Source organism: Mustela nivalis (assembly GCF_964662115.1).
Source record: "Mustela nivalis genome assembly, chromosome: 18".
NCBI classification, from domain to species: domain Eukaryota; kingdom Metazoa; phylum Chordata; class Mammalia; order Carnivora; family Mustelidae; genus Mustela; species Mustela nivalis.
The window spans coordinates 2,973,418-2,985,873 of NC_139037.1; the positions used below are offsets into that span (position 1 = coordinate 2,973,418).

General features: G+C 63.9%; 2 long non-coding RNA genes across 2 annotated transcripts in view; one reads left to right on the forward strand and one right to left on the reverse strand.

Moving 5' to 3' along the window:
• LOC309853531 overlaps nt 1-12,252 on the forward strand; it is a 168,877-nt gene extending 156,625 nt beyond the window's left edge. The window contains exon 5 of the long non-coding RNA XR_014305793.1: nt 11,967-12,252. This is a non-coding gene — a long non-coding RNA (uncharacterized lncRNA). The remainder of the gene's footprint in view (nt 1-11,966) is intronic.
• LOC309853536 lies at nt 939-4,429 on the reverse strand. Its single transcript, XR_014305802.1, has 2 exons — nt 4,167-4,429; nt 939-3,909 (listed from the first exon to the last, which is right to left on the reverse strand). It is a non-coding gene; the product is annotated as an uncharacterized lncRNA (long non-coding RNA).
• Nucleotides 12,253-12,456: the final 204 nt, after the last annotated feature.

Here is a 12,456-nt window from a genome sequence, read left to right on the forward strand (position 1 = left end):
TGGAACCTGGAACCTAAAGGAAGCAGGAGTTAGCCAGTCCAGGAAGAAAGAGGAGCAGGTTCCAGGCAGAGGAAATGGTGTGTGCAAAGGCCCTGGGGCAGAGGGATGGGGCTTGCTGGAGGAAATCACTGGAGCTTGGTTGGCAAGAGCAGCACAGAGACAGGGCTCAAGGGGGTGCTGGACCCGCACACTTGGGATTCTGCAGAGCACACGAAGGGTGCCGGTCCTTTTCCTGAGAGCAATCAGAGCCACGGGGACAGGCTGATGGGGCAGAGGCCATGCTCCTTGGCTTTTGAGAAGATCACAGAGATCAACTTTCCAATGAGGACCTTGAATAACTGCTAAACAGAAGACGTCTTGTCACGTCCCCAGGCAGACCTGGTGATAGGGGCTGCTTCCCGGCTCTTCCCTGCTACCTCGAGAAAGACCCCTCGTGCAGCGGGGCCTGTTTCTGCCAGAGTGTGGAAAGGGGTTCCCGATGGGGAAGCCTGTCGGATGCCCCCTCAGCCAGGCGCCCCGGAGCAGCAGCCACAGCGAGGAGACAGCTGATAGGACAGGTGGAAAGGCCCCCTTGGATCTGGGGTCCTCCTGCCACAGCCCGTAACTCCTGTCTCACTGCGACAATCCCAAACCGCGGGGCAGTCTACGGAACGCCTGGCCAGTGCTCCCCAGAGCCGTCGAGACAAGTCTGAGGAACCACCACAGCCCACAGGAGCCTGGGTGACGAAGCCAGCGTGGGGTCCTGGACCAGAGAAGGACGTCAGGAGAAACCCAAGGAAACCGGAGAAGGCACGGACTTAGCTAACGGCAACAAATCAATGCTGGTCCGTGTTTGTGCCAGAGCCCACACTGAGGGCGGGAGCTAGTCAAAGGGAGAGTAGGTGTGGGGTGAATGGGAGCCCCCACCCTATCTCTGTAATCTCTCCATCAGTCTAGGGTGGCCCTTAAAAATAAAGTTGTTTGTTTTATTCGGATGCCCAGGCCCCATCTTGAGAGCCTGAGCGGGGCACGGGATTGATCTTGGGTGGGGGACGCGCGGCCCGGCTCCGCGCTTGGGCCGTCCTGATGTAGGAAGGACCCACGGAGACTGTGTGTGACCAGCGCTCAGGGCACTGCGGTCCGGAGCCCGGCCCTGGGGACGGAGGTGGGGCTGGATATGCTCCGAGGTCCGTGTCAGCCGTGGGAGGCCACGAGGTTCGGGAGCCCGATGCCAGCGTGCGGAATGCGTCCTTGGCGTTGTGGCGTCTCCGTTCTAGGCTCTGAGTTGGCAGAGAGCGGGGAAGGGGGGCCTCACGAGCGGCTGCCGCGTCTGACCCGTGTGGCACGTCCTGCTTTGGTCTTACGATACATTCCACAGCGGGCACCAAGGCCAGTCCGGCTAAGTGCGACAGCCCTGCGTTCCGACAGCTGCGCCGGTGGTTAGGAGGCCGCGTGAGAGCGATGGCGGTGACAGTGATGTCCCAGGTGGCCGTGCAGCCGACTGGAAATGCCCCAGAGATGCGAACGGTCGTCCGTGAGCCCAAGAGCTGCACGGGACGGGGGCCTGTTGGACGCGCGGGTGTAGACCCAGGCGTGGCGCGTGGCCGGTCAGCGAGCTCCTGTGGGATCGTTAAATAACTCACCAGTTACCCGCCAGAGAAAGCGTCGAGTGCGGGCAGGAGCGAGAGGAGGAAGGCAGGCGAAGGCGTGTTTCTTGGAACCTGGGGGAGTTTTGCCTGGTCCGGGGCCGGGGTGGGGGCAGGGAGGCAGGATAAGGCCGCCGGCCCCTCCCCAGAGCCCGTGGTGCGCCCGCTCCTGCGGCAAAGGGCAAACAAGGCTGCGGAGGGAATTAAGGTGACTGACCAGGGGACCTCAGAGTAGACAGTGTCCTGACTCGAGCCCCAGGAGCCCCGATACCGACCTCCGCCCCCAGACAGTAGGAGAATCCGCCGCGTCACGTCGCCCTGAGCCGCTCCGCTTGCGGTAACAGCGCTGTGGCTGCCGCTGGAGACGGGGCGGGAAGGACAGGCCCTTGTTCGGCTCCACCGCGATGGGACCGGGGACGGCAGGAGCGCTCTAGACGTTTCTGGGCACACAGTGGGGGAGGGGCATACCGCAGCGGTCACTCCCTTGACCAGTGGATTCGCAGTCATCAGAGGCTTTTCATCGGCAGGGCCTGAGTCACAAAGTCCAGGGTTCAGAAGCGGGGCGCCCAGAGGACACCCCACAACCCCCGGTCTGTGTCCCCACTGACCCCACACTTCCCATCAACGCCGCTGAGCAAAGCTGTCCTGGAGGGAGAGGCCGGTTCCCTCTCTCTCACCCGGTCGGTGTGGATGGGACACCGCTGGCGTCGTTGGAGAGTGCGCGTCCCCGGTTTGGGCACCCGCCTTCCGAGCCCCGGTGCTGCCGAGGGACGCTCCCGTCCAGGGCGGGGGGTGGAAGATGCTGGAGTTTGCTTTCCAGGCCCCCTTGCGGCGGCGCCGGCCTCGAAACCAGCAAACGAGCCCACGAGAAGCGAGGGGCTTCCTGGACTCCGGCCCCTGCCTCCTCCCACCCCGGCCGTCCCGTCGGCAAGTCCTCTCTGGCTTAGCGCGAGCGCCGGGTGCCTTCTGCTCACAGTCCCCCTGCGGCCTGAGCCCCGTGAGCGGGGCTGTACTTCCTGTGTGTCCCGTGAGGACACGCCAAGGGCCCGGGGCCGTCGGGGCCGCACCATCCTCCTCAGAGGCCCACCCGCCGGGCCACCCTCTCCCGGGGATCGGGGGGTTGGCCAGGCCTGGCATCATTACCACCGACTGTAGCTGATCTGCGTGGAAAGTGCCCAGACCTGGCGAGGCAGAATGAGAGAAGCCAGCGGAGGGATGCCCGTCTCCCGGGAGCAGCAGAGGGGCCACCCTGGGCAGGCGGGGCGGTGCTCCCTGTGGGGACAGCCCGACAGCGCCTGTCTTTGCACGGGGTACACCCCTCCCCCGCAGCCACACCGGGATCCGGGCTATGCCGGAGAGCAGGGTGAAGCCCGGAGGGACCATTCCCGTAAGTGGCAGGGACACGAGAGTGCAGAGTCCTAGGGCTTCTCCAGCGGGGGTGGGGAGGAGCAGAGAGGGGACCGGTCTGGTCTGTGCGTCGGGGTGCTTGGGCCGCAAGGAGCAAACTCCCTAGAAACCAGCCTGGCCCTCCCCGACACCTGCCATCCACGTCACCCACGGGCAGCAAGAGGGAGGCACGGTTCCGTCACCCCCGGCCCCAGCCTCAAGCCGAGGAAGGAGTGAGGAGACTTCTCCCGGAAGCCCAGCAGCACTGCCCCTGACCCTGGCCAGCTGCCAGGCCAGTTCCGGTCTGTCCCCCAGACTTGGGCGATGTGCTGACGTCACCGAGTCTCGGTCTCTTCACCCAAGCGATGGCAGTAATGTTTGCTGCTTGGGAGGGGCAGGGGGAGGGGCCGTCCTCAACACATGCGAGCCCCTTCCTAAGCCGCTGACACCCTGTCGTCCAAAGAACACACAGTTCCTCCCCTACGCGCCATGTGCCCCGCGGAGCCTCTGCTGGCACTGGCACAGCCCGCGAGCCGAAATTCTGCCTCCGTTTCCCCCAGACTTGGGAAGCTCGCTCAGGCCCTCGGTCATGCTGCCCGTTCAGCAGGTGTCCCGGCCGCGAGAGGACGCCCTCCGCTGACCGGTTCAGGGTGCGAACACAGCCTCCGCACGAGGGGGACAGTGCGAGGGCAAATTCTAGAACATTCCGGATGCTTCCAGATTGCAGACCCACTCGTGCAGCCATTCCTTTGGTGGCTCCTTCATGCTACACCCTGGGACGCCTGTGACATCCGTGCCGGGGAGCAGTTTCGGGCGCCCAGCCAGCGACGGTCAGTCGAGTCTCCACAGTGAACACAGGCTTCTTAAAGCCTCCTTGACCTGTTCGAAGTGCTCCTGTCTGAAATGAAACAAATCGTGAGGCTCGTTTAGAAATAATCCTTCCCTCCCACACACACTCCACGACGGGCCTCCAGTGTTGTTCAGATTTTCCAACTAAGAATTTCCTTTCGGCCGAGCCCAGGAACCCGGAGGAAGCTAAGGCAAACCTCTCTCGAGGGCCCTGCGTTCACCGCGGTTTGGGGTGGAAATACAGTCTTTGCTGCGACTGCATCATGGTTGAATTTCACACCAGAGAAAGGAAGGACTGACTTTAACCTCAAAACGAGGAAGACCGTAGCAGCCACACACAAGAGCCGGCACCAGAACCAGCAGCCGCCGTGGCCGGGGGTCCGGGAGCGTGTGGCGGTCGTCCCCGAGGACAGCTGGAAGGTGGCCCCCCTACGCTGGCCACGCAGGACCTGCCACGTAGGGAATGGCAGAGGACGGAGTGCCCGTGAGGACAGGCTGGCAGCGGCGAGCCAGGAGGAAGTGGCTTTCGTGAGCCGTCGCCCTCACAGCAGGCCGAGAAGCAGAAATCTAACCACACGGGGGTACAGAGCTATTTTCAACCTTGGGGTTTTTACCCCAAGTCCCCAAAGCGCGGGGGCAGCCCAGCTCCCGTGTGACCCCGTCAGGGCGCTGGACCCACGGGAAAGGGCAGAAGAGAAGGCAGGTCTGAGAAGCACAGGGGTAAGGGCACGTGGGGCAGCCGGTCTCCGCCGTGGACGCTGGGCCGCAAGGCCACGCTGGGCCCGGGCTTCCCGTCTGCTCACGCAGGCCTGTGTCTGTCTCTGGCTGGGGCACAGACCACATCCCTAGCGGCTGAAAACACACCTTCGTCCTCTTACGTGCTCTGACCACAGACATAGGTTCCGGCGGTCCGACGTCCGCTGTGGGTCTCACGGGCTCAAGCAAGGTGTCGGCAGGACTGGTTCCTTCTGGAGGCCCCAGGAACAATGTTCTCTCCCCTTCTCCAGCTTCTACAGGCCCCACAGTCCTTGGTCCGTGGCCCCTTCCCATCTTCGAAGCCAGCAGAGTGGCACAGTCCCGTCTCTCTGACTGACTGCCCCCCACTTCCAGAACGCTGTGGGGACACCAGGCCCACTGGCCCCTCCAGGAACCCCTGCCCATCTCCAGGTCCTTAACTCAGCCTTACCCACAAAGCACTTCTGCCACGAAGGGCGCATCCCCCCAAGTTCGCCCTGAGCTCTCACAGACGGACGTGGAGGGGGCGTGCCCCGTCTGCCTCACCTTCCTTCCCTCTGGAACCTTCAAAGAGCCGGCTGAGGGAGACGAGGCTTCTACTAACCTCACTGTCGACTACGGTGGTGCCTGATGTTCACGGCGGCCTGCCCTCCCCACGACCGTGCTGACCCCCACTGCCTGCCTGCGCCCCCGCGAGGAAGGCCAGGTCCCCGCCTGTCCACAGGGCCCTAAGTCAGGCTCGGGGCAGGCAGTGCCAACTGGCCTGTCTACGTTCATTCGGGAGCAGAGCCGGGTCCTTGACCCCGAGACCTGCCACGGCCCCAGCCCTGGGCCGCCTTGACGCACGGCTGCTCTCGCGGCTGAGGCAGAAACCACACTCCCCCTGCCGAGTCAGAACAGACCCACGTCTTGAAAATCAAGCTGCTCAGCCCCGAGGGCTCTCATTCGTGGCTGCTGGGGACACGGAATGTCCAGCCGCTGTGGAAGGCTGTTGGCCGCCTTCTTACACATCAGCGTGGCCCGCGGCCCTGGAGCCCACGTGACCCCCACAGGAGCCGAGAACAAAGGTCCACGCCAACACCTGCACAGGCCGGGGCAGCTCCACTTGCAGCCGTCGGCGGGATGAGGACCAGAGCAGCCAGGAGGCCCAGGTCTCACGGAGACGCCATCCGAGCCACTGAATGGGGACAGAGTCCCCGCTGCCACGGGGTCCTGGCCACCTCTCCCGCCCTTGCCGTCCTGACCCTCGGTGTTGTCACCTCCCAGAGCACAGCCCTCCTGTCCTGTGCCTGCGTCCCGTGCGGCCCCGAGAGTGGGTCAGTGGAGGACAGAAGCACAGGCTCGCGCGGAAATGCGGGAGGCTGTGTGACATGTGCCCGGGGACACGGAGACCCCAGCTCAGACATGCGGGCGCGCAAACCATGGCACACACACGGTGCCGTCCGTGACGGCCAGAGCCCGCAGCCGCACCGAGAGCCTGACCGCGGGAGGAGGCGGGAGTCGTGGTGTGCTCGCTGCCCAGAAGGCGAGCCCCAGGGACACACGCGCGCTGGGCCTGCGACGGGACTGTGCGGTCACACACACAAGAAGCCTCGGCGTGGAACTCGAGCGTGTGACTCCCAGGCGTGTGTGCGGGGCGGAGGGGTAGTAAAGGTACAGAGAACGGGGGGAGGAGGTCACCCGCGGCGCCCGGACAGCGCCGCCCCTGCGGCCACCCTCGTCCCCCGTCCGTGGGGCAAGGCAGGGTGGTGGTGGGTGCGGCCGAGGTCAGAGGCGACGGCCAGCGCAGGTACCCCAGGCTCGTGGTGCCGTGTCCCTGGTGCCTGCCCCAAGCACCTTCTCTCTCTGGCTTCCCACCCGTCTGCCCCAGGAGGAAACTGAGTCACATGGCCACCGACGTGGCGGAGGGGGCAGGGCCTGAGCTCCGGCGCCGACGGGTCTGCAGGTCTGAGACGGAGGGAAGTGATCCCAGCCAGCCTCCCACTCAGGAAGCGAAAGGCACACTTTAGGGAATCACCTTGAGTTTCAGGATGCCGTGGGTCCCACACCTTCTCCCCGAAACTTCCCAGCGATGGGCTCTTGAGTAAACCGTGTCCTGGCTGCGGCGTTCACCGGGCCACACGGCTGTTGCAATCCGTCGCCGTCCCCGTGCAGGGGGACCCTGGTGTGCCCCCCCCCCAGACCTCCAGAGGGGCCCCCGCCTGCTGCCTCCAGCAAGCCCAGGCTCCAGCCTGAGACGCCTCCCGACCAGCTTCCGTCCGCCCTGTCTGTCAGGGCCCGGCCAGCCTCCCCGCCACCGCGTGCCCCATTTCTGTGCTCGAGCCCCCAGGGCCTGTGTCCTGGGCTGGCACGGGGATCCCAGGCTGCCTCCAACCCGGGAAGCACATTTCACCCCAGGCCCCCCCAGCAGCGAACACTTGCTCGCACGCTGGGAACTTTGCACGGGGGCCACGTGCTGGAGAGCAAATAGAACAAAGCAGACGCTGTCCCTCCTTTCCGAAGATGAGGGTCTCCCCCAGGGCTGCCCTTGGCACGGCTGACATTTGGGGATGGAGGAGTCTAGCTGTTGGCAGGAAGGCTGTCCCATGCACTGGAGGGTGGGAGCAGCACCCGCCCCCAGCCTCTAGCCCCCGGACGCCAGCAGCCCCCACCTCTGCTGTCGGGACAGCCAGGAATACCTGCACGTCCCGGGGCCGAGCCCCTGACCAGTGAGGACGGCAGGGCCGCGCATGCATACCCTAATGTGAGAGGCTTCTCAGACCCCGACTCCCGCAGCCCTGGGAGGACCAAGTGGCCCCAGCTCTCACTTAGAGGGGGCGTAGCCACAGTTCCCTTCCTGCCCTTCCTGCTCCCCCGCCAGTGCGTGGGGTGGCTTGGAGAAGAGAGGCGTGTCGGGGACACGTGCAGCCGTCAGGACCCTCTCCGCCAAGGGACACGGAAACTCGGAAAGGTGGATTCCTTTGCACAAAGAGGACGCTAGTGATCAAGCGAGCAGCACCCTGGGGAGACCGGCCGAGGGTCCCTCTCTCCGGTATAGCCGGGTCAAAGGCGAGCTCTGCAAAGCTGAGATCGAGGACCAGACAGTGATGTTTTCGGCTCTGGGGGCCATGCGGTCTCTGTTGGAACCGGTCGCCTTGGTCGCCATGGGACCCGAGCAGCCACAGAGCCAGTGTTCACAAGGGCGCATCTCCGGGTTCCAATGAAGCCTGACACGGACAGGCAGCGGGCCAGGTTTGCCAGATCAGCTGACACCTGGTCTCAGGGAAGAGAGCAGGGGCCAGGACTGGTGGGACAGAGCTGTCACCACCCAAGGAGGAGGCCCCCAGAGGACCAGGAAGAGGGGATGGATCCTAGCGCCCAAGGACAGTCACGTGCATGGCCTCGGGAGCGACCCGGCTGACTCAGGGAGATGCAGGCAGAGGAATGGGGTGACACACCAGGCCTCTCTCTTCCCTCCCTCCGACTCCTGCTGGGGCTCCCACTGGCTGATAAGGCCAGAAGCCAGAGGGTAGGGGCCCTGCTAGCACTCCCTGGAGGTCCACTTCCCGGGAAGCCGGCAGGTGGGCACTGGGGGAGAGACTGTTTTGGGACTCCCTGGGCTCCCCCGTCCGATTCCACACACGCTGCCCCGAGCAGTCCACCAAACTGCCCGCACCACCTGCCCACAGGGAGAGGCCGGCCCCAGCCGCCACCTGGGGTGCCAGGCCGAGCCTAACCCATGTGCGTGGGTGACCTCAGGCCAGCCTCACTGCGATCCCCCAGGGCAGGGCTGGTACCCACAGCAGCCATGTGAAGGAGGAGCGACAGACCGCACAGAACCAAGGACCCTGACGTTCCGAGGAGGGAAGTCCTTTGCCTGGCGTCTCCCAGCTAATCAGCACCCCTGGCAGGAATCGAACCCTCGGCGGGGGTAGCTGCCCTGTGCAGGTGCACCTGGCTGGGAACCAGGTGCTTTTCCCACCTCTACCCCCTCCCTCCGCCTCTCCTGTCCTCCCCCGGCCTGACCCACCACCCAGTCCCAGGCTCCTGGCCTCCGCCCCATGGCCTTGTCTGACCCAGTGATGCAACAGCCCAGCCAGCCTTGCAGTTGAAATATTCCGAAATGTACAGTAGACCAGGCCATCTGCTTCCTGCAAGCCTGGCCTCCGGCCCCGGCGGGACCCCGAGCCAGCATGCAGGGCGGCAGAGCAACAGACCCTGTGTTCTGGGCTCAGGATTTCTAACTGGCCCCGATTGCTCAATGCTTGTTTGGGACGGGGGAGCAGCAAGGTCAGAAGGAAGCTGCCCACAGGTGCTCCAGGAAGGAAATTGCTGGACGGAGGCTGGCTTCTGGGGCTGCCTAGCGCACCCTGGTTCTTGCCCCGCAGAAGCTCCCCAAGGAAACAGCAGAGTCCCTCCGTCTTGCCCTTCTCGGAACGATGTTTATTTTCCACATTCTTTGGTCTCTCCAGCTCCCTCGAGTCCTTGCGACTTGGAAAAAGGGGAAGGAGTGTGCACCGTGCACGGACCGGGGGGTGGATGTGTGTGTGACACAAGCCTGGGGCCGGGCTGTCCCAGGATTGTCCCCCCTCACCCCCCAACGAGGAGACCCAGCGATTTCAGGTCAGCTCGGATCCCTCTGTTCACGGCGGAGAACCCTGACGTCCGTCTGCACGTCTAGCCCGTCCCGGCACTCGTGAAAAGCCTTCCGGTCCCCGGGCCTCCACCACACGCTGCTCGAACTCCCGGCGCCCAGGGCTGGCACTTGCTGTCCGTTCCTGGGCACCACCCCTCCCCCCGCCTCTGTACACCTCAACTGAGTCCCCCTCCAGCAAGAAACACAGCATCCAGGAAGGGAGGGCAGGTGCACCGGAGCTTCCAAGTAGAGCGCTGGCCCGGGACGGCCGGGGGGGGGCGGGGGGGGGACGTCTGGGAAGGCCGTTCCAGGAGCGCCAGTGCCGCCCCCTCACCCCGCGGGAACCTCTGCTGCCCTGTCCCCCGTCCTGGACAGCAAGGAGGCGAAGGAAAGGGAGCGAATGTGTCCTGAGCCCCTACTGTGTGCCAGGCAGCTTGGAAGACCCACCGCGGGAGCCCTCCCACGCTCGCGCGCACCCCGCGAAGTTCACCCCTTGGCCTCCCGCTCTGCAGGCACCGACCGCGCGCCGCCCCGCCCCCCGCCCCCCGCGCCGGACCCTCGTTCCAGCCAGTCCTTGCCTGCGCCCAAGAGCAGATCGTGAATCAGAAATGGCAGCAGAGGCAACAGCTGCGTTACAGTTGTTGCCTTGTTTGTGTAATTGTGGCATAGTTTTAGCCACTATAGAATCACTGAATAACTACTCTATAAAGTTAATTCTAATGAGAAATACAGAATCAGATAAACATATAAACGATTTATCACATCGCTTAGTAATTAGCAAATAACTGCGTATAATTATCGTCAATGTAAACGATATAGGTTATTTCTTAGACCTAGTCAGTCTAAGACTTAGCAAACTTAATACTAAGGTAACTGAACTGCGTGAGTGATGGGTACAACATGCCGCTGTCGGGACTCACGCGGCCAGGGTCTGGTAAGACCTTCACCCTCACAGGGGGTGATGTCCTTACCCCATACAGAGGAGACTGCGCGACAGAGTTTAGGTGATTTTCTCTCGGAAGCACAGCTAGGAGCCCCGAGCCGAACTGAGCCTGGGCGGTCCGGCACATGCGCCCTCCTGAGAGGTGACCGTGCTCCGTGGAGCTCCCAGTGCCCCCAGCACAACCCCTCATCCTTCCTGCTGCGGTCATGCCGCCGACCCCCGGCAGCCGGCCCTTGCGGGGGCACTGAGGGCCTCTCGGGCTGCCGGAGCCCCATCTTCCTGAGCAAAAGACCCGGGAAGAAAGTACCAGGCCCCCGCGGCCCCTGGGAGCACCGGTTAGCGGGCAAGGCCGAGGTAGACGCACTCGGGTTTGGCTCCCTTCCCTGGGGCCAGCCTTGAGGGCTCCTATGCCTGGCCATGCCCAGCCCCGCAGGCCTCTCCTTGCCCCCAGCGGCCCTTCCTGATGTGACCCCACACACTCCTGACACCGCATCCTTGCCTCTGGCTCTGCTTCTGAGAGGTCTCCTGCAGGACCTCAGCGAGTCTGGTCTGCGCGGTCAGCGGCTGAGGGCTCACCCGGCGCCCTCCGAAGCGGCTTTGCTGCGCCGACACAGCCCTCACCGGCAGCCTCCGACGCGAACGCCGCGGCATGGGGACGTCCTCCTCACCTGCCCTCTCCCCCAGCCCCGGCCATGCCCGGCCCCACAGAAACCATTCCCGACAGCCTGATCCCTTCTCTGTTTGGGCAGAGCCCTCACGTCGGGGTGACATCGAGGATGGTGGCCCGGTAAGGAGCAGAAGGAAGCGAGGGGCCGGGGGACACGCCACATCAGGCTCTCGCCCTCACCGACAAGCTCCCTGCACCCCCATCCTCCCGTCGGGTGGGGACAGGCTCACATGGTAACCCCCAGCGTCAGGCCCTTTCTGGGGATGAGCATTCCTGAAGGAAGGGCCACAGTCCGAAGAAGGTGAGTGTCCATGTCAGGCTCCCACGGGGGACAAGGGGAAGGTCCACCCGTCAGGCTCAAGGAGCCAGAGCTTCTGGGGAGGGGGCAGAGCTCGGTTTCTACAAAGTACAGGCGGGTTGGTAGCCAAGAACGTGCTTCTGCCCTGCCCCCCAGCATGGCTGCCAGCTCCTTGACACGCCTGTCATCGAGAGGTGGGGACCCCCTCAGCCTGGGACGTCGCATGTGGCCCCAGCTACGCCCAGGCCCCAGATATGTGGATCAAAAGGCCTCCGGGCGATCCCACCCCCCGGGGCACTGAGGTCACCCTCCGCCGTGTGAGTCTTCCCGGTGGACACGGCAGACTGTGGAACAGGAAAGCCAACACCGCCGCGTCCTGTCTGAAGTCCGGCCCACCAAGTCCACGAGCAGAGTGAAAGGTCCGGTGGACAGTACTGGGAGGGGCGGTCACCGCGTTCCGGCAGCCTCCGTCGGGGTGGAACAGCGCCCAAGCAGACAGAAATGCCCACCCTGCCCTCCGGCCGCCTGCAGCTGGGCGAGGCACCACGCAGCCACGGACAACGTGCAAGGAAAGTTTGGAAAATGCTGGATCCAATGTGTCTTACATGAGCGAGAACTTGAATGCGCCCGTGTCCATGAGGACGTTCGAGATGCTGAGCGGGGGTCACCGCGCTGACCGCTTCCCCTCCTGTCAGCAGGAAAGCCGCGCTTCCCACAGAGAAGCCAGCCCTCCTCCTGCCTCAGCCCACTGGGCTGCAAACATCACAGCCGTTAGCTATAGACCATTTCTTAGAAAGAATTTCTAACTATTTCTAAGTAACTGAGTTGCTAAACTTTCTCTTGTACAGAATCTGAATCACACACGGATCACTTCTTCCTGGTTCCCACCACGGCTGCTGTGTGGAAAGTAGTTGTCCCCAGGCGCGAGGACTCCCCTACGACCCCGGGCCCAGCAGATCCTGGGGACACTCACCCGGGGCCTCGGCCTCTGCTGCCATCCGGTCGTTACAAAGGAAAACCAGGACTTCCCACCCCAGACCGATTTTGCAAAGGTTAGTGTACCAAGGGGCAAGTCGCTCTGCAAGGGACAGGTGACATGTCCTCACTTGCCTCACTGTTTCCAGAATACGGAGTGAAGGCCGCTTGTCGGACCCAAAGTCTCATGAGTCCAGTCCCATGGGCTGCCCTGGGGTCCCAGAAGCTACTTGTCCAGAGGAGACCCCACGTCCTGGGGGTCAGGTCACCTGTCAGGCCCCAGTGGTATTTTCCAAACTTCCCACCATTCCTACGGCATCTCGTCCCTGGCCCCGACCTCCGCAGACCAGAGCCCCCAAGCCT